At 37.0% G+C, this 21,700-nt stretch overlaps 1 protein-coding gene and 1 long non-coding RNA gene across 2 annotated transcripts in view; both read right to left on the bottom strand.

Annotated features, from left to right (window-relative positions):
• LOC125242533 overlaps positions 1-21,700 on the bottom strand; it is a 482,853-nt gene that overhangs the window by 308,894 nt on the left and 152,259 nt on the right. The gene's annotated exons all lie outside the window — the stretch shown is intronic.
• Positions 1,179-2,469, bottom strand: LOC125242539. Its single transcript, XR_007178883.1, has 3 exons — positions 1,902-2,469; positions 1,749-1,816; positions 1,179-1,663 (listed from the first exon to the last, which is right to left on the bottom strand). It is a non-coding gene; the product is annotated as an uncharacterized LOC125242539 (long non-coding RNA).

Below are 21,700 nucleotides of genomic sequence, written 5' to 3'. Positions count from 1 at the left end.
AGCTGTCTGTTTGTCTGTATATCTGTTTGTCTGATGTATGTCTGTGTGTGTGTCTGTCTGTGGCATCATAGCTCCCGAACAGATGAACCGATTTCGATTTAGTTTTTTTTCGTTTGAAGCTGAGTTAGTCGGGAGTGTTCTTAGTTTGTTTCATAAAAATCGGTAGACTATGTCGCGGTCAGGGTTTTTTTCAAAATTTTAATTTTGTAGTTAGGTTATTTTATTACTGTTGAAATCCTTCCGACATCCGATATCGGATCGGATAATGAGAAAACGCACTTAAGCCCGTTAATGATATCGCTAGATTGCATTGACAACCCTCGTTTTACAATTTAGATTTAATTACAGCCTTTTCCTATTTAGATATTTGGCAATTCTATCTTAACGAGTTTAGTTTAGTTCAGTTTGAATTGTTTTACTAAAACCAAATTCCATTCTCCGTCGCAGCCGTTCATTTCGTGATAGTTTTAATTAAGTTTTGTAAATTTTGAGTTCATTGCCTCATTTTCGCGGGTGCATTATTTAATTGCCAGCAAAATAAACATCGGCGATGAAAATAAACTGGTTAATTTATGAACGAGTAATATTAATTATACGGTTTATGAGTAAATGTTGTATTAAATTTAAAACGTTTAATTTGATACGGAACTCTTGGGATTAAGTTAAATACAAAGTTCAAAACTTGTATTTGCTAAAATGCACGTACATCTAAATATATAAAAGAAGAAACTGACTGACTGACTGACTGATACCGAAACCGCTGGTTCTAGAGACTTCAAATTTGGCACGTAGGTTCATTATAAGGTGTAGAGGAGCACTAAGAAAGGATTTTTCAAAATTCAAATCAACTGAACCACTGTCCACTGTGAACTGGGGGTCCAAAGTTCAACGTTAACAAGATTACTTTTAGTACGCGGGCGAAGCCGCGGGGAAAAGCTAGTCATTAATGTCATAATATAATGGTGGAAATATATACATAGTATCAGTGCATTGACCCATGTGGCATGCTGTAACGGAGGTGTTTTTGATGGGGGGGTAAATAAAATGGAATGGAAAGCTCCGGCTAGTTCAAAGTAAATACACCCACGTTAGCACAAAATTTATAATAAAACAAAAACTAAACGGTGTCTCTATACTTGCTGGAGGAAAGCTAGGGGAGAAACAAATTAAACAATATCACATTTTATAACTTTATTAAATATATATTAATTCTTGCCTAAACAGAAATTAGTGAGTTATACTAAATTCGACACCATATAAAAATATGAACGACGCTCAGTGGTAAAGCTGGGCCGCTTTAAGAGGGTCCAGGAAAAGGTTTCTTACAACCATTTATTCTACAAAACTAAATAGGAATTTACCTAAAGTTATGCACCAGAATTCTCAAAATAAATGAAATCAGAAATTACTTTACACAGAAATTAAAACCTGAATTACACAGCACTACCGGCAGGAAACGGGCAGGAGACACACCTTGTCAGGGATGAGCCGGCTGCTCCCCGGACTCCGGTGCTGTCGCCCCCTCGCCACGTGGACAGGGCTGACCCTTCCATACGAAAACAAGGTCCAAAGACACCTTGCGCCAGTAAGCCAAAGAAGTTTCCTTGCACATCAAAATTGTTAAAAGCTTTTACTTCTTTAATTCTTTACTTCTGCCCGACTCCTATGAAACAAATAAATTGGTCACATTAGTCGAGTGCCCTCACACACTGTGATAAAACTATAACAAAAAATGTAAGCGAGCTCACCGGAGACCTGCAGACTGCAGACCGAGGATCTCCACGGAGCACTCCCACCCTTAGCATGTTTCTGCCAGCTGGAAATAAACCAATTTATGGTTAAGAATCTCTCCACGTTTCACGCCATGGAAATAACAAAAGCTCACAATGAAATCTACTTACTCAGACTGACGCAACGCACCACACAAAATATGGAACGCCACGGCAGCACGTGGCATGCCGGGCTCCAGGCCCTTATACGGCCGTCCGATCACTATGCAAGAGGATCTCGTTACAAAAAGAACGCCGCACTGAATGATCTCGAATTTAAAGGACCCAAAACAAAAGCCGGGTGGCAAACGAATAAACAATAAAAATCTCTAATTAATTAAATGAAAATTACTCCAGTTTCTATATCAGACCTCGAAGTAAACAAAACCCAACAAATGTCATTCCAGAACAGCCTTAAAAAACCTATGATAACATTTGTTATCATGTTTCTAAAATATTATATTTTCCAAAAATCAATACCTAAACTATATCAAAATAATACAAAGTTTTTCTGGAATGACAGCCAAAATACCTACAATTTCGAATAATACTTGTTGTATGGCAACCCTACAACAGATAAACATAAATATTTGCATTTGAAATGCAACAGATAATGCAATGAACGAGAAGGAAGTGTTTCATTCAAAAATTAAATTTATCCAAAATATTTAATTACGACTATCAAAAAAATCTGCTACGTTACAATGCAAATCATAAATATACCTACCTACCTAAATTAAAACATTCATATTTACAAAACTATTTACAGCGAGGCGAGAGGCTGGCAACCTATCACTGCAATGTCACAGTTTCATTTTCTTTCAACCTTACTTGTCAAGAGTGGTACTGAAGCTTTAATAATTTAATGTGCCCTGTCTACCCCTTTATGGGATACAGGCGTGATTGTATGTATGTATGTATGTATTTACAGCATATTTACACGATAAAATTAAAGTTAGAAATAAAATGCTATGAAATAATCTAAGGTCAAAATACAGAGGGTACAATGATTTAATTTATTTAAGTGCTACAGTAATCCCAGAACTTCAACCGTGTAGATATTTCCGAGGCAAAAGGAAGTAAAAATAGGGTTTTAATGAGTTTTGCGAAGAATAGTAAATTCTGTGTGTAAATGAACCCGTTACACAAAACTGACTTAAAGTACGGATAGTGCACCGTATCCTTTGTTTTATGATCACAAGAAATTTTGCCCTGAAGTCCTAACGATACTTTTATATTAGAATAAATATAAAATGATAATAAAGTACAAATAGAGGAATACAAATCTTGGGTAAATATGTAACTTGGTACTCAACTAGTAAAATTCCAATTTAAAAAAAATATGTCCGTCAAATTTCACGCCTTTTTGCATTTTTTTTAAGACCAAGAAGTACGCTCGCGAAAAACTTAAATTATGTAATCTTCCTTGAATTTTTACCGAACCGGCGCGTCATAACTCAGCGGAGTCGGTGGACCCGGAGACCTCCCAATGCGAAAATTATGTGGGCGGGACATGAACCCACACTAATCGCCCATGATGCGCCACTGTACAATAATAATACATCTTGGATACTAACTTAGTAGGTACTAGTACTCAACGAGCATAATGTAAAATAAGTTTTTTGCAAAAAAATCATTTTTGGCACATGTTTTTATCGCCGACTGTACCTTTCTTTCAACAGTCATCTACTGCCCTCTGAAACGTTTCTAAAAACCCCTTACTCGATGGGTTTCGACTCGACTGCTCCATCGTCAGATCAGCTCCATGATACCATAATATTGCATTGTCACGTGATTTACATATGTGTGCAAAATTTCAGCTCAATCGGAAACCGGGAAGTGGGTCAAATTTATCTTCTATACGTTTTGACGCACACTAACATACTAACAAGGCAAGTTGAATAAAAGCTTGTAAAAAGGAACATGGTTAATTCCAAAAAAGTTTCGCAATTCTACAACTCTGTAGCCGCCATTTACCACACCAAGGTCCAAGAAGTCCGCTCGCGAAAAGTTTAAATTATGTTGGCACTCTTCCCTGAAGTTTTACCGAACCTGCGCGTCTTATCTCAGCGGAGTGGACCGAGGCCTCCCAATGCAAAAATTATGCGAGAGGGACACAGACCCACACTTCCGTCCCACTATACAATAGGTAATAATACAACATCTTGGGTAGTTCTAACTCTATTAGCATTCGTCCAGAATAAAAAAAGAACATGATATTATATTCCAATCAAGTTCTGCGCTTTCGTAACTCTGTACCTGCCATTTGTTCTCCGACGAGAGTCCGCAAGGAAAACACTTAAATTATGTTACTGGCCAATGACATTTTAATTATTTTTTGTTCGCACCGCTTGTTTCCATTTTATTTGTAATTTTTATATTATTATTTCTTTAAGATTTGTAACGACCTTTATACGAATAGTAATATAAGCTAAAACGTAAATTTTAATTGTGTGAAATTTTTATGAATGTGAGAAATAAACTAAACTTGCATTTTTACCGAACCGGCGCGTCATATCTCAGCGGAGTGGACCCGGAGACCTCCCAATGCGAAAATTATGCGGGCGGGACATGAACCCACACTTCCGCCCGTAATGCGCCACTATACTGCTGACCCGCTAAGAGAAATCCACCCTTAACAGACGTGAACTCCTTACCGACTCAATGTGGGATTGTTTTGTAAGACCGATTATAATTTTAGGACAAGTGAAAGAAAGACCCAGTGTCCTATAAATAGGACATTGATTATACTTATACATTAAACCTTCAAGAAAAAAGCATATTAAAGGGCCGGTAACACACCTTATCCAGAGGTGTATGTTACTATCAGTAGATAACGGGGTCAAAGGAATTTTGGCCAAGATGGGACACGCTGACAACACTGATTGTCGCATGTGTGGTGAAGAGGAAGAGACCGTCAGACATCTAATGTGTGAATGTCACGCCCTCGCCAGACAAAGAATGTAGAACTGGTACCTGGTTACCTGGTGCCAAAGGACTTCAGAGAGCTACCCATGAGCCTCAACATCCGATACGTGGAGATGGTCGAGAAGGTCCTGAATAGCTAAAGGATCTTAGGATCGTAGGGGGTAATTTCACAAAAGATCTCGATGGGTCGAAGTGTATCCATAAAGGCCCCCGGAAATTTAAGATAAGATAAGATAAGATACTATCAATAGATCCATCTGCTCGTCTGCCGTTCGTATATTATTCATTTTGCCCGCGGCTTCGCTCGCGTTAGAAAGAGACAAAAAGTAGCCTATGTCACTCTCCATCCCTTCAACTATCTCCACTTAAAAAATCACGTCACTTCGTCGCTCCGTTTTGCCGTGAAAGACGGACAAACAAACAGACACACACACTTTCCCTTTTATAATATTAGTATGGATTAAAAAACTCTTCAGAGTCACATATACTTAAGTTCTATTTTTGAAATCCTAATTTTACGAGCCTTTATGATTAAATTTGTTTTTCCCAAAGATGACGTTGTGCTTTCGAAATTACCTACACGTAACTTCCAAAACTAACAGACAATATTTAAATAGCTATACCAACAGATTTTTTTTAAGACACAAAGAGACGTAAGAAAAAACTTGTATAATTAATTGAAATACGGTTGTACTCACGTTATTATATCGCTATTGCTGCGACATGTTTCGGACCAATTCGCATGTCGCAGCAATAGCGATATAATAACGTGAGTACAACCGTATTTCAATTAATTATTTGAATATGTCTCACGGAAGTTTAACGTGTATAAAAACTTGTATGTTACACGCGACTTTAACACTAATAGTATTGCATTCGAGAATAACTTAAAATGAACTACGGCTCTCAGTAGCATTACCATGACTTTTTTGAGTTAAAAAATACGTTACGTTTTCAGTGAGAGTTACGGAAAATGTATGGAAAAACTGAACAGCGCTCCAAGCGGAAACGCTCACGTACTAAAATTTTCATCGGTACCATAAGTTATTAACGTGTTTACTCCGAGTTTTCAATACGTTCCTAACTTTACAGCTAAGGCGCTCTCTTTCTGATTGTATGAAGTCAATAGAACCAGAACTATTTGACAGTCTCTAGTGAAAACTCAATACTTTACGTGAGTAATCATTGACAGTCACTAGCGTAAAAGTAAACCACCAATTCACTGTGATGTGTCATTACTGTCAAATTATATAACAATCCCACAACATTTTCTCGATTATATTTGCAATTTTAAATACAATTATGACTAATATGTATTAATTTATAATATTACGTGAAATTCAAGAACAGCTTAAATGTAGCAGTTAGTCAGTAGTTCGATAAAAAGATAAACCAGTGATGAAACGAGTGTTTGATACTTTTACAAAGGTAATGAGTTATATTTATTCATCATTTTGTACTGGTTAGCTACAGTTGGGATGATTATATTGGTTGCTTTCAGAAAAAGAAGATATTATTGAAAACAATATTTCCATGCCAGCCGTATGGTATTCAGCAAACCCAACGTAGAAGATTGTTCAAATTGATAATGATTGAGGCAGTTAAGAATCAACTGATTACCTACAGCAGCAGGCAGTACCAATTCATGGGCATGTTAGTTCCTCAATGCACAATACTTGTACCTGTAGTCACCATAACACCATATCTCGTGGGTATATATTAGAAGTGAACCAAAGGAAAAAACTTCAAAAAAATTATCCTATTACTGAAATAAAGTATCTCATTCTGTGACTTTGTTTATTTTGTAATATTCTTGAGTAACAGGCTAAGTATTTAATAAATTGATGTGAAACGAAAACTAAAAACCTAAAATTCAGCGTTTTCGTACATATCAAACATCAATTACAACGACATCGACATAGGTAACGACAAAGTCTAAGGTAAGGTATAGAACTTTTGAAGGCGATAAGCCATTATGGGGTGTATATGAAGATTATAATTTGATACAAAAGTGAGTAGAAAAAGCATTTTGAAACAAGTAAAAATTGTATCTAATTTTTTGGCAGGGCACGTAGCCAAATGCACAAACGATTATGATTAACATCGTTATCGTAGCTTAGCTATCTCTATCACTTTTCCGTATTGACATGACAGAGCTAGACTGAATTTCGATCGGCGTTTAGCGCATAGATTTAAAGTCCATGGTTCAGCGTCAACGATTGACATTTCAGCTAAGTCCTAGTGTCAAAGTTGACAAAGCTAATTTTTTTTTTAATTTATTGGGAGCATTGGCAACTTGGCAATCAGCACAAACATACAATATTTAATACAACATACAGCAGAAGAAACAATTACAGGAATAACAATTACTTTGTTAATCATAAAAGTAATATTGCACATATTGAAATGCTAAACTTATGACTATTTAGTAACTACACAATACAATGTTTTATGAATGAAAAGAAGTATTTTTGAACAATTAAAAATTATTTACAAAGCGCCAATAGTGTGGTGTGCATAATAAATTCATAAATTATAGGGTTTATGCCTACAGCCTTCAAGTTCATTTCCCGGTTCTTTGCTTGGCGGAAAATCTCAACAAACCCTAATAGGGATAGGGGTAGGGTTAGGGATAGGGATAGGGGTAATCGGTCGGCAATCTGTAATTGTAAGCGATAATGCGAGAAAGTACTTTTTACCCACCGACAATAGTGCCCAGATACGGAGCTATGTGAGTTCTGTTGTACAATATGTAATTTCCTCAGTGTATATAGAATACATACCTACTCGTACCTACTACCTACGCTATGGTTGCTGTGTAACATTTGTACAACCACTGTAAGCATTTCTTTTTTAAAAACAATAGTAATATGAGTAATTGAAAAAAACGCAGACAAACGTCTGCATAGAAACTACGGATCCAAATGAAAATTTTATTATTTGTATATGTTTGAATAAGAATTCTTTTAGTACGCGAGCGAAACCGCGGGAAAAAGCTAATTCTATATAAGATGCTATGTACCCTTTTTCTGTAAAAAATATTTCTATTTCTTTACTACTCAAGAACATCACAAATAAACAAAGTCAATTAATGAAATACTTTATTTTAGTAACAGGATTATTTTTTGGAGTTGAGGTTTTTCCTTTATTGGAGCACTTCTATACATATACCTGTGATGATCGTGGCCAATAATACCATTAAGTGCATCGCGGAACAAAAACACCTATAAATTGGTACTGCTCCCCTCTGCAGCTGCCCTAAGGTTTTGAGTAGCGTAACTGCCAGAGTGCCACAGTATTAATATCAATTGAACCATCTTCCATGTTGACTGAATACCATACGAGTTTGTTCGGAAATATTGATTTCAATCATAGCTTCCGTCATCTTTCTGAAACCAAAAACAGCTTTGAGCATTATAATCATCTCAATTGTAAATAGTACAATATGATGGCCAAAAATAACTCATTACCTTATTTGATTTGTTCACTGGTTTATCTTTTTATTAAATTTTAGCTAATCTTGAATTTCACGTAATATTATAAATTAATGCAATATGTTAGTCATAATTTTATTTAAAACTGCAAATATAATTGTGAAAATTCCGTGTGATTTTTGTATAACTTGACAGAAATGTCACGTCAGAATGACTTTGCCTATGGTTTGAGGCCTACTACCGAATACCGAAGTTATCGACATGTGGACATGAGTCTCTTTTACTCTTATCAGTATAAAGTGAAAGAGGAAGAATCCTCAGTGCGTATGTTTCGAAATTTGCAGTAGACCCTATATTGACAGATTTCGATAGGTAAATTACATTTACTTATGATTTTAGTTCCATCGCGTAAACACCAGAGGCGTAGCGTTCGCCTATAGTTCTTTCTCCGTTTATTGATAAACTTAGAAAGGGATAGAAGCAGCTTCTTTGGCGTGAAGTTAGGCACAATATATTGTAAACAAACGTAAACTCACTTACTTTCTGAGTAAAGTAATACGGCTCTCACTTGGGCAGCCCATGGTAACGGTACAGGCGTCCCATGAAGGTTCCGACGCCATATCGTAAATATTACACTTGTCATATGTTCGGGAATTTATGCCGGTTTCATAAACCCTTTCCGTGACTTTGAAACTTTTGTCCATATTGTTGTTACAATGAGACGAAAAAACTTGTTTCATGGATCTTTTTCGTGTCTTTGAAACTTATGTCCATAGTGTTATTACATCGACGTACAATATACCTACGCACAAAGCTGGAACTAGAATATGAGAACCACCTATCTACACTACAGCCAGTATTAAATTATTTTATTCCGAAGTAACTCTGGTCTTCTCCGAGTTTGTTTGTTTGTTTGAGTTGTTTTATCATGAAGCATTGCGGTATTTCCGGACCGATACGACCTTCAAACCTTCAAGAAAAGAGCGTACACCCATCTTAAAGACCGGCAACGCTCCTCCAACACCTCTGGTGTTTCGGGTGTCCATGGGCAGCAGTGATCGCTTACCATCAGGCGACCTGTCTGCTCGTTTGCCTCCTATCCCATAAAAAAAAGCATGAAGGGGTTTAGCTATAACCATCGCACACTTTTAAAAAAATCTCGTATCTCACGCTGTTCCTCAAAGTTAAAACGCAGTAAGTCTATATGCATTCCATACGTATACTTACTACAATTTTCTTTTCATTGACAGACGAAGATACAAGTTTTTTTTTAAAGTAGTGACGAAATGTTGATTTGTCAAACGAAATTCGATGGTTCAACGTAAATTAACATAACTATTTCCACATATTCTTTTTAGGGTTTTTTTATTTGGCATGTTGCACTTTAAGGACTAGTTTGTGCCGTCTGTCTGACACATTCATTTCATTTGTTCCTTCACTGTCTACTGTCCTTCGCGCTCGACGTATCTTCTAAATACCCATGTCTATCTATACCCAAGATAAATCAAAGAAGCCACGAGGCTAGCAGACCACTAAAGCTATAATTTTCACTCGCGTGACACCGTGACACGCGTCAAAACTCAATTATACACTTCCGCGACGGTTTCCTCCCCGCTCGTTCAAGATGTTTGCGCTGTCGACCGCCGAGTGCCTTTTTAACTTTTCCAACACGTACCGGGCATAATAACAGGTATAGGGTAACCTGGAATGAAAATGTCACAGTTTGCGACACGTGACGTGTCGTTTTAAATTAATTTGTTAAGTAGATTAATTTTGTAATAAAATTCGCAGTCGCAGGTACACTATTTACATACACTATTTACGTACACATTGGACAAAGCAGCAGCGTTTTTACGGTCTATGTCATATCATTCATCAATCTCTCATTTACACAACTAAGCTCCAGTTTCCTAGAACAGCAGTGCCGTCATATAGCGGCCGTCTCCATTTTTTTATGGAGACGGCCGCTACGAGTATATATGACTGCACCGCACCGGTATCCTAGGAAATTCGAGCTTTACATAAACATAACCTTAATAGTTACATAAACCTACATGGCAGAGACAGAAGCCCAACTACCACTTTTTTTCATAACGAATACTACAATTTTTTATTTGACTTCATTTTACTCATAATACTATGTAAGAAACATGTAATATCTATAAAAAATCTAACAAAAACACCCAGTATACGATACTCCTTTACACTTGAGCTACGCCCCTCAAATGTTTTTACAGTCGCACAGGGGCACTAAGGACTATTTTCTTTCGCAATAACCGCTCGCTGACCCTACAGGGGCGTCCCAGAGGACCGCGGCTTAATTCTGACCCACGAATATTCAGACCCTGTTTAAATTACTCGCGACACGTACGAAATGAGGTCACCTCCCGCTGAATAGTTAAACTCAGGTTAACGGTCAAATCCTTAAAGTTTGAGAACACATTGTCAGTAATTTTAATGGGTCGAAGTTTGCGGTCGGGCTGACAGCGGATTTGAGGCTGAGCCGCGATAGTGATCTTTATGATATAAATGCAAATTGTACTTTGGCAAATTTTAGGGATTTCGGGATACAAGTTCCAAGAAGATATTAGAACATAAAAGGAGCATTGTGTTTTTTAGAGTTAGCTACAACAGTTCAAGATAAGTATGTATTACAAGTGAGCTGATAACATTAATAAATTAACTCATTGAACAGAATTTTTCACAGTTCACTCATTTAAGAGAAATGATTGTGTTTTTCGAGTTAAATAGAAAAACTAGTGGTGTACGTATATAGTTATACGTATATTATTATACGGAAATAGTTATATTTTGCGGTTTCATTGACCGCAGTGATGCGTAGGTCTACTGTTTGACTTGATTTGCTTTTTGTAAATATGTCCGGACGTTCTCTTAGGTACAGGTCGCAATTTTCAACCGATTCGTGTGAAATTTTGTGACCAGATTATATATTTAAGTAAAATGTCGAGCTAGTTTTTGGGAATATTCCAAATTGAGTAACATGTTATGACCTATTGGTACTTAAGACCAACATGACTTGACTGTGACAATTATATAAGAACTTGAAGAACTAACTGTTTCAGATTTACATTTTCTAAGCATATCGCAAAGGTCTACAACTCAAAAGCCACTAAATTATTATTATTAGCCAGCAGGGTCAGTAGTTACCGCCTGAGCCAATGAACACGCTGAGTCACTGACTCTTGCGCAGTGGCCGGGAACGGGAGAAAGTCCGCCGCGTCAACGAGACGGGAATGCGCTGGTTTCATTTTCGAAACTAATTTAGGTTGCGATTCACTGATAAGAGACGTAATTACGTATTATTTGATGTGCGGCTGGTAATTCCATAATTACCTATTGTGTGTGATCGGCAAACAATGCTAAATGTGCTTACCTACACGTTTTTATCAACATTACTACAAGTTTTTTTAATTGTACCAATTTAGTCATTAAAGGTCTGAATAAGAACCCATGATTGAGCAAACTAGTTCAAGTTATAGTTAGCGGTTCAAATATAGTTCCAAGAAATGGGCTACCTACATACTCTACATAGTTATTTATACACAAGTAATTGTTACTTGTTCTAATTTATTACTTATTCAGAGTACTGTAGTACTCCCACTGCTGGGCAAAGGCCTCCCCCCTCTTTTTCCAATACGATTTTTTTGTTCTAATACGTAGTCAAAAGATGTGTAAAAATATTGCTTAGGTACATAAAGTGTACATGTATCGCTTTCAACGATCCTGGCGCCTATCCAGAGTAGAGATGTCGTTAACAGATTTGACAAGACATACATACATACAATCCCATACATACAAATATCCCAATTATATATTCTCTCGCTAAACAAGTCACAGTACCCATAAACAGTCTCCGCATTGTATATTCATAATCTCATAAATAACAAATACGTTATGATGAATAGCGGAATATTTTCGAAATGAAATACGAGATATGATCACGTGAGAACACGTGTCAATGATTTATCGGCGTATTCGAAATTGAAAGTGACGGATTGGTGCGGCGGGACTTCGCAAATAATGTATAAATCGCACGGAATCTATTTTTCATTAACAGTTGACATTTGCGATTCGGGGAAACTTTTTTGCCGTGATATTTAAGTTTTGTGCTTTATTTTGAGGAATAATATTAATGATGGATTGCTAAAAATACTTATACAAATTAAGAACTCTGAATTCGTTCTCAACTGACGGCTACGACGGCTGAGTTTAGCAGAATATAATCGGAGTTATAGGTACCTACTCATATTTTAAATCGACTTGCTAAAATAACCTGAAGGTGTCCCTCACAGTGCCATCACGAAATCACAGAGCTGGGGGCCGATTTTTGAGTCTCACTGTCACTAAAATACCGGTTGAAAACGGTGAATTGCCTATTATTTTCAGTGACAATTTTCTGAATTCGAACGCCGTGAGACTCAAAAATCGGCCCCCTGAGGCACAAATATTTAAAGTACGTAAATTTTACAAAATTTACGGATATTGAAATTATTGGCAAAATTGTGGCGCCATCTAAACTAGCATAAATTTCTTGATTTTTCTGAAGCACGTCTTTTTTGACCTTATTTATCCCATACGGAGTTATATAACTTTACTTTTATGTTATCGACAGAATAAATCTACAGAAAAAGGATTCCGTTATACGTTTGCACGCGTTTTGACTTAAAGGATAAAAAAGGATCTGACGCTTAAACTCGACGCCATATTTGTTTTCGCGCGTAACTTTACTTGTAAATTGTACAGTATTCTTATTGGGAAAATTGTATAATATCTTTAATCAGAACAACAAAATCTTTCGATTTCAATAAGAAAAAAAAAAACGAGATATTACGAGACGAAATAGAAGGAACAAAAAAATGACTGGACTGCTTGAGGCACTATTTATTCCTATTAAGGTAAAAATGAAAAAAATACTACCTACGTGTGCTTTCAATAAAATGAAGTCTTCAATGTGGATTCTACACATAAAAGTAGACCTAATATTTAACCTAAGAAAAGATTTTCCAAGCGAAAACCCCTTCATTTAATTAGGCAGCTTCATTGTTCTAAAACTAAAAACCTGCACAGTGGGCCGTTTACAGGCAATCCTAATTAGGCGGGGAATGTTTTTACTGACTCGATTATTCGGTTGAACGCTCCACTGGGCGTGCGGTGGAGAGGTGAAGTGTCAAAGTCACTGATCCCCAACTATTACTAGAAAGGGCAATGACCTTATTGATTAATCCAAAAAAAATATTGGATTTAAAATTAAAGTTTAAACAATTAAAGAAAAAAATGCAGGAGACAAATAGACGAGGAGGAGGAGACATTTCTGCTTGATAAAAATATATTTAAGTATTTAAGATAAATTTTGATCAAAATTTCAAAACCGAATTTGTTGTTACAATAAGCCGACCTGCGGGCGTAGCAAACTCGTTCGATAAACTTCGCATCGGATCATCCCTATCGCACTTACTAATAGTGCGAAAAGGACGGCCTGACGTTTTATCGTTTATCACGCGACCATGCTTGCCTGCCTGACTAATGTTAGAAATAGTTCACAAGTTCCAACTTGTACGCAAATAGTTACAAAATTACCATAGGTATTCTGCTATGAGAACATTTCTTTCAGTTCGGCTTAAAAGGTAAATGTTATATAACCTAAGATAAAGTTATGTTAAATATTTATGTTTCGTGTTGATCCGACATCCAATTACGTCCAGTTAAATCCATTCACGTTAGAAATTAACAAACCGAAAAAAAAAACAATTTAAACAACTTCGTATTTCTAAAATAATGATAGTAGCGTGCATACATGCCAGTGTAAAAGAAATAATACTAAAAGAAATATAGTCATTAGGGATTATGTTCATTGTGAGGAGATTAAATTCCACAGTCGGAGCGGATGTAGGTCACCTCGAATAAAGTGGATATTCATACAAAGGACATAACATTCGGAATACGAGCGAAATTCTAAAGGTTCAAAAGAAATATCTGAAGAGCAGATATAGGTACACGAAATTCGTTTACTGTTTTATTTTTTTGGAAAATCTCTTTTAATGTAAATAAGTCAAATACAACTTGACTGTACTTAAAATAAAATATGTTATATTATGCACGAAAGAAAGCATCAGATAATTATAAGGAAAACATGGATAGAAGTTATTTTTAAATCCAATTTTTATTTAATAAGTCAGGTAGAAATATATAAAGTAACTGAGTTGACCGTGACGTCACTCAATTCGATTTCATATTAATTCCATATTAGCAAGTCGTTCAAATTCGTTTTGACAGTTCTTAAAAAGAAGCTGATTTGACTAAGAGGCAAGTAGTCTATTATAACTACTTATATTTTCAAATGTCTTTAGTTTGCAAGATTTGACCCAAACAAACTTTGGTTCACTTACGTTTAGAAAGTCCCTAATTATCCCGACATTCCCGACAGATGCGTTGAAGTACATAAAGTAGTACTTAACCGAAGTTCTCACCGCCTTATGTACTGGCGAGGCAAATACTCTAATGGTATAAAATATACCCAAATGAAAATTCGTCAGCGTCAGCGACAGCAGTCTGATAACGATAATCCAGCATTATCTCTAGTATGTACCAGATTTCGCTCAAAACGATATCGTTTGATAAACAACTACGAATTACGAGCTGCGTTCACCAGAGCGAGAGCCCCCAGTTATCCCAACAGCTGCGTAGGTGTACTTGACCGCAGTGAAGATAGTCGCACAAATCAATGCTAACTTCGTTGAGGACCGACGTTCCAAGCGCCTTCCTTACACTGGCGAGGCAAGGGCTCTACACATATATGTATCACAAAATATGATGAATGACAATATTTTTAGAAGAGAATCCGGTCCTCTGCCTAAGTGCCTGCTGAGTAAAAAGCCTTTTTCCCCTCACTACCTCGGAAACACGTGTCACGTGTAAAATCGCATTTTATCCACTAGTGGGTAAAGTAATTTGACCTTGAATATAGTCAAATTAACTGCTTTAAAATTAATAAAAGTAGGTGAATCTAGTAATGAAGATGATTTACCACCTGTGGAACTACTGGAAGCAGTGATAAACGCATTTTTTGCGTTGTAGTTTCCTCGCTATAGTGAGGGGAAAAGTTTTGTGTTACACACGGGTGCAAATGTATTTTACTTTTCGTGTATTGAAAAACTCGCTAAGTTCAGGATTCTATTCTCGAACCACTCGCTTCTCGTGGTTCAACTATAGAATCCTTTCACTTGCTCGTTTTTCAATTCCACACTCGGCGTTAAAATATAACTTTGCCCCCTTGTATAACAAATAATTATTACCGGTCCATTCTAATGTGTTATACATTACAAAATGGAGACGCCCCACAGTGCCATACTTTCGACGATAAATAGAATGAGAAGGCGGCAAATTGTCCAAGAAAGTTCCCTAAAATGGCCAGGACCCTCAGTGATGAGCAAAACCAATACAAAGACTCCTCTTAAACCTCAGCTTAGCTGGTTTTTATGGCCGCCCGAACAGTAACCTGCAGCTCCAACTTCAGGTAATCCAGCTAAATGAACGCATCCACGCCAAATGCGTAAACGCTCACGATAATAATATGTATCTCTATCGCTCTCCCGTATTGGCGCGACTGAACCAGACTACATTTCGCTCGGCATCTAGCGTCAACGATTGTCATTTTGGCTTCGCCGGCAGGCGTCACCACACACTACATCTACATTTACAGCTGGTTTTTAGGGTTCCGTAGTCAACTAGGAACCCTTATAGTTTCGCCATGTCTGTCTGTCTGTCCATCCGTCCGTCCGTCCGTCCGTCCGTCCGCGGATAATCTCAGTAACCGTTAGCACTAGAAAGCTGAAATTTGGTACCAATATGTATATCAATCACGCCAACAAAGTGCAAAAATAAAAAATTGAAAAAAATGTTTTATTAGGGTACCCCCCCCCCCTACATGTAAAGTGGGGGCTGATATTTTTAAAACTACGGAACCCTACACTGAGCGTGACCCGAGACGCTCTTGGCCGGTTTTATAAATCCAGGAACTTGCAGTCAAGTAATGCTGGTTCAACCGTCCCCGCACTTTTCCGCTAGAACATTAGAGCTCAGCGGAGGACCGCTCTAACCCAATTTTGATGAAGGCTTTAAGTATCCGATAGTGCTCCGAAACCTATATCAAATTCAATTGGGAGATATTTGTTGAAGGTAAAGGTTTATTCTGTTTCTAACCACATATTATGTTAATTTACTTGAGACCGTTTAAAAGTTACAGACACATCCATGCATTTTTTAATTTATTCTGATCCCTTGACGGGTAAATAATAAATAAATATATTTTGCCAGTATAGGACATTCTTACAAAATTTGTAAGCTGAGTAAAATTGTAAAAAAAAAATCTAAAAAGGTACCCAATTGCCGAGCTCTGTAAATAATACTGATTACTTAATTAGTTATTTTAACACATGCTTTGGATTTAGCTTTGATGTAGAGAGAGTGTTTTTTTGTGTGTGTTGAATAATTTCTGCTTCAGAATATCTTCGTCCGCATAACTAACTAAGCTATTAAGTATGTTACAGAAAACTTGCATTTGTTAGTGTTATGAAAAATTCCAGCATGACAATGAGGAAGTATAAATATTTTGTACTCGTCTATATTCTTCGAAACGGTAACAAATAGTTGAATCTGTTGTTACCACGACCTAGCCGAAGTTACAAGCGTTAACGCTCCGTGGCGAACGAAATGCAACCTTTTCTGTCGCACCAAAACGGAAGAGCGATAGAGAGATACTACGGAGCGTCAACTATTGTCTATTAGCTACGAAAATCGCTTACCGTTCGACGGGAAATATTAACGCTTGTTTGCCATTGATGTAATATTAAAGAAAATACTCAATAAATAAAATACGGAAGATCTTTAAGCTCACATCAAATTCAGGAAGATTTTTTAATCATTGTCCCTCGACAATTTCGACATCAAAGCAAACGGTTCGGAACGATTCAGGATCGACATATTTTCTTGTAATGTAATTTATTTGAAGATATCAAAGGAAACTTCACATTTGCGTAAGAAAAATAGGTCAAGTAAAAAGAGCGTCTGATTACACAAAATTTCTATATGTTTTGTTTTTGTACTCAGCCTGACAATATCCTCTGAACAGGCAGGAACTGCGATATTACCTGAAAAAATAAGACTTAGATTAAAACAAATCACACATATAACGGCAGCTTAAGAGTTTGTTAGTTTCATTAGACTTATATTCACTGGAATATAGACCGTGAAATATCGGGAGGTCGATAAAAATCAAAAATATTGTCTTCGGTTACCACGATACTTACAAACGGATTAAAATCAAAAAGGTAATCAAGGTCTATTTATCCCAGTCAATATAAGTCTAACGGCACTAACGCAATTCTAGATTCGTTTTGACTCGGGAGTTCGATTTTGGTGTCCGGTTATTCTCTCATATTTCGCATTCATGGGACGCAATTAACAACGGACGAAGACCTGGGGAGCATTTTTTATTTGTAAATATATTTTAAGTTAATTAGTTTTAAGTTGTACATAATACTGCATTTTGTTTTTATTAATTCGTTTTATGTTTAACTTATAGTAAATAAATATACATATACTTTCTATATAACAAAAATTAATACAATTAACAACCCTATTATTTTGTTGATCTAAATTTTGGGAAATTCCAAAATTTGGGAATGGGCGTTCAAGATTTCAACCCCAATGACGTCTATAGTCGTTAAGAGTCCTTATTATTTATTTATTGTATGGCAAGTTTACAATCTTACATGCAAATTACAACTTAAATTTAAGAGTCCTTAAGACCACTGTAAAATTACTGGAACTTCGTGTTTTTAAGTTTTCTAAGATTATTACGAGGTCTATAATTATATACAGCGGCGGGCCTAGCACACTAGCGTGAAAAAGCGTCGGTCTTTCCACACTTCCAGAAATTTTCTAATGGGTCGGCAACGCGCATGTGACACCCTTTGAGTTGCAGGCGTCCATAGGTTACGGTGACCGCTTTCCATCAGGCGGACATATACCTGTTTGCCACCGACGTGGTATGAAAAAAAAGTGCGAAAGGGACGGACTGGCGTGAAAGGCCATATCACGCAACCGGACTTACCCGCCAGCTCAGAGTTCTATCTATATAGAACCACTATTATAGATAGGTATGTATAACGTAAGACTTTCGAACAACTCGGCTCTAGGCAACTTTTATTAATATCGCAAACATCTGTAACAGATACTGTACACTAGTACAGGAAAGTTATCGGTAAGTGTTTGGGCAAATAAATCCGAGTCTTGGCACTTAATGCGCCTCTCAGATCACTTCCACTAGATTAACCATATGAGACGAAGGACGGTTATTACTTAGGGACTATCCACACACAGGCGACGCATGTCCTATATACAGGGCTTTCCTATACAAAATGTGCTAAGGAGACGTTTTTTAAATTACACTGGCCTGGCGGCGCGGCGCTAGCGTCCGTTCCGCGTCTTAAGACGTTCGTCGCCTGAGTGTGGGTTGCCGCTTACATATAGACGGAACCTTGTCACGAACTTAAATTATAAACTACTTCACCGTAAGCTGCCCTGTTCAACACCCATGGAGATTCTATTATTACTTTTACTTAAGATCATATGAACTGGTTTAAAGGTTTTTTATACTTTTTGGCGTGCTTAGATTTTGAACGCTGTCAATAAAGTTATATGTGTAAATTTAAACCTGTATTCCCTAAAGGAATATGTATATCTCATTCAATTTCTCGTTGAAATTAAAAGAAACCAACATTTTGTAGTATTATTTGTATTAATTTTGTATTATGTATTATTTGTAGTAAGTTTCTAATGGGTCGATGTGACACCCCCCTGAGTTGCAAGAGTTGATAGGTTACGGTGACTGCTTTCCATCAGGCGGACTGTATACCTGTTTGCCGCTCGTGAAACCACGGTTTCCACTTACGCTCCAGTCTCTGCATAGGAAGTCACCTCATAAGGACGACTCAGTCAGTAGTTAACTCTCCAACAGCGGCGACGCGAAACTCGCGAAAGGTACCTACTGCGTTCTAAAGCACGTGGTTGGACAAAATTACAATAAATGTTACTCGACATCGTCCAAAGTAGGATGTTATTATTTAATACTATTAACTATAAGTATTAGTATAATAATACCACATTATATCAGTCAGAAAACACAAAAAAAAATATCATTATGCATATTATTCCTATCCACGTTCTTCCAAATCCGCTTGCATGTGTTGCGTACGTACACGACGCGCTTGTGTGCACCCCGCGCGGCGTACGTTTGTTAGAAGAGATATTACTGGTTTTACACTGTGACCTCGCCTTTATGCCTCAGTAGCTCTCACAGTACATGATCTAGTGTGCTGTGATCCACAACGTGCAAACATGACGCATTCGCTAGTCCTAACGAGTTGGCGCCCAGCACTTCGCGTTCCATTGTGACGGCGAAACGAACCGAACACGAATAGGCCGGGAGCCAACTACAAACGGAATAAAGACATTAAGTACAGTCGGAGCGAGCTAACTTGGCATAGTTTTGGCAATGAAAAAGGGTGGGGATGTAATTTAACACTTACTATTTATCAAATCGGTGTAAAGTCTCGCCTATTTTATGTCAATCACTCATGACAGAGTAGAGTGGACCCTTAAAGATATGACCTGGTAGTTATTTCTGTTAATTAGTGACGTTTTCGTCCACAGCCACGTAGATTTCACACTTCATTATTTTTATACGAAGTCGTGGATTGAAGGTATGTAAGTAAGACTTTTCCCTTGCAGTTGAGAGTAGTCAAGTGTAGGGTCATCTATCAAAACCCAAGAATATCAAACACAAGCCAATAGGTATATTTAACTTTAACTAGCAAACATCAAACTTTGACAACACCATAGCACTTCCTAGATTGCCATTAAGTGTTAAATATTAAACAAACTTATTAAGATACAATGATAGTATTGTTTTGTCCCCAGCTCTCAGTCTATTTTAACCTACGTCACGGAACAAATAGGGGCTTCTCGATAGACACGAGTTTTCGCATTCATTTATTCGTTACTTTTCTACAAAAGAACTAGACCATATTTCTGTATCTTCCTAATGATGTTGTCTATACTGTCTATAGTTTTTCACCTGTACTTTTAGGTAAGGTACAGCGGGGCAAATCTCGACTGGGGGGCAATTTTAACTAATCCATTTTTTCCATTATTGCACTATGATGTTGAGTTCTACATGTATCCACTGAACACGCCTGGACACTATTTAATAATGCAAACATTGTAAAACATTGAAAAAATGGACCAGTTACATTTGCCCCCAGTCGAGATTTGCCCCGCTGTACCTTACTTACAAAAACGTAAACAAATAATTTGAACATTTTCAAGTACCTCATTTACAACATTTGTCGGTTAAGCAACCAAATACAAAACCAAGCGGATCTGTCACCGAGCGAACTCTTTCACCTTATCATTCGCTCGTGTCGATTTTCATTTACCCTCAAGTGGCTAAAGGATTTTGTTTATATTTGATGGCCGGTCTGGCCTAGCGCGTAGTGACCCTGCCTGCTGAGCCGCGGTCCCGGGTTCGAATCCCGGTAAGGGCATTTATTTGTGACTTGTGTGTTGAGCACAGATGTTCGTTCCTGTCATGGATGTTTTCTATGTATATACGTATGTATTTACTATATAAGTATGTATATCGTCGCCTAGCACCGATATTACAAGCTTTTCTTAGTTTGGGGCTAGGTTAGTCTGTGTAAGGTGTCCCCCAATATTTATTTATTTAAATACTTAAAGATACAAACTATAGTTGAAAACAATTTATGATTACAAGGTCAGCAGGCCCTATAAGACCTAAGGACTCACAATTCGCGAATATTTTATGCTCGAAAGCTCCTATTTCAAAAGATGAATTTTGTGATATTTTTAGTTAAGTAATCACGTTTATAAAGAGCCTTTTTCACAATATGTTTTTTAAGTAAAGATTACTTACAAAGGCAAGAAATTATGTTCTAACTAACTTTCGTGTAAGAGAGTAGTGTTGACCATTTTTAAATTTAATTATTTGTCGTATTCCGTATAAGTCGTACTCTAATAATGAATTTTACATTAATAATATATTCAAAAGTGTAAATCTTTTGCCTTTTTTCAGGATTTACATAAAAACCGGAACTAGAACGTAAATACTTCCGACGCCGCTGTAAAAATACATTCGCAAACGAAACTGTTTGCGTATTAAAATAGCAAAGAAAATTCGTTCGTTTATTAATCCGCAGCCACCTATAAATTACGAGGGGGCAAAATGAAAATGGCGTCTCCAAATATTATTTCAGTTAAAATATTTTTGCGGCTAAAAACTGGAGGGGCGATAACCGGAGTCAACAAAAAAAAATAGGAGCCAGACTCACAGGCCCATTCTGACTAACACTGATAAATAAGGAAATCTTAAACATATCAGTCTCGCAACCATCGTGCTTCTCGCTCGATCCAATACAAACTATATGGGCAAGCACAAGCGAAACGCACGATATCCGGGTGACATCTTTT

The sequence above is a fragment of the Leguminivora glycinivorella genome, chromosome 3, assembly GCF_023078275.1.
Source record: "Leguminivora glycinivorella isolate SPB_JAAS2020 chromosome 3, LegGlyc_1.1, whole genome shotgun sequence".
In the NCBI taxonomy this organism is placed as follows: domain Eukaryota; kingdom Metazoa; phylum Arthropoda; class Insecta; order Lepidoptera; family Tortricidae; genus Leguminivora; species Leguminivora glycinivorella.
The sequence above is the reverse complement of the archived record's forward strand: the minus strand, read 5'-3'. Positions and strand labels throughout refer to the sequence as shown.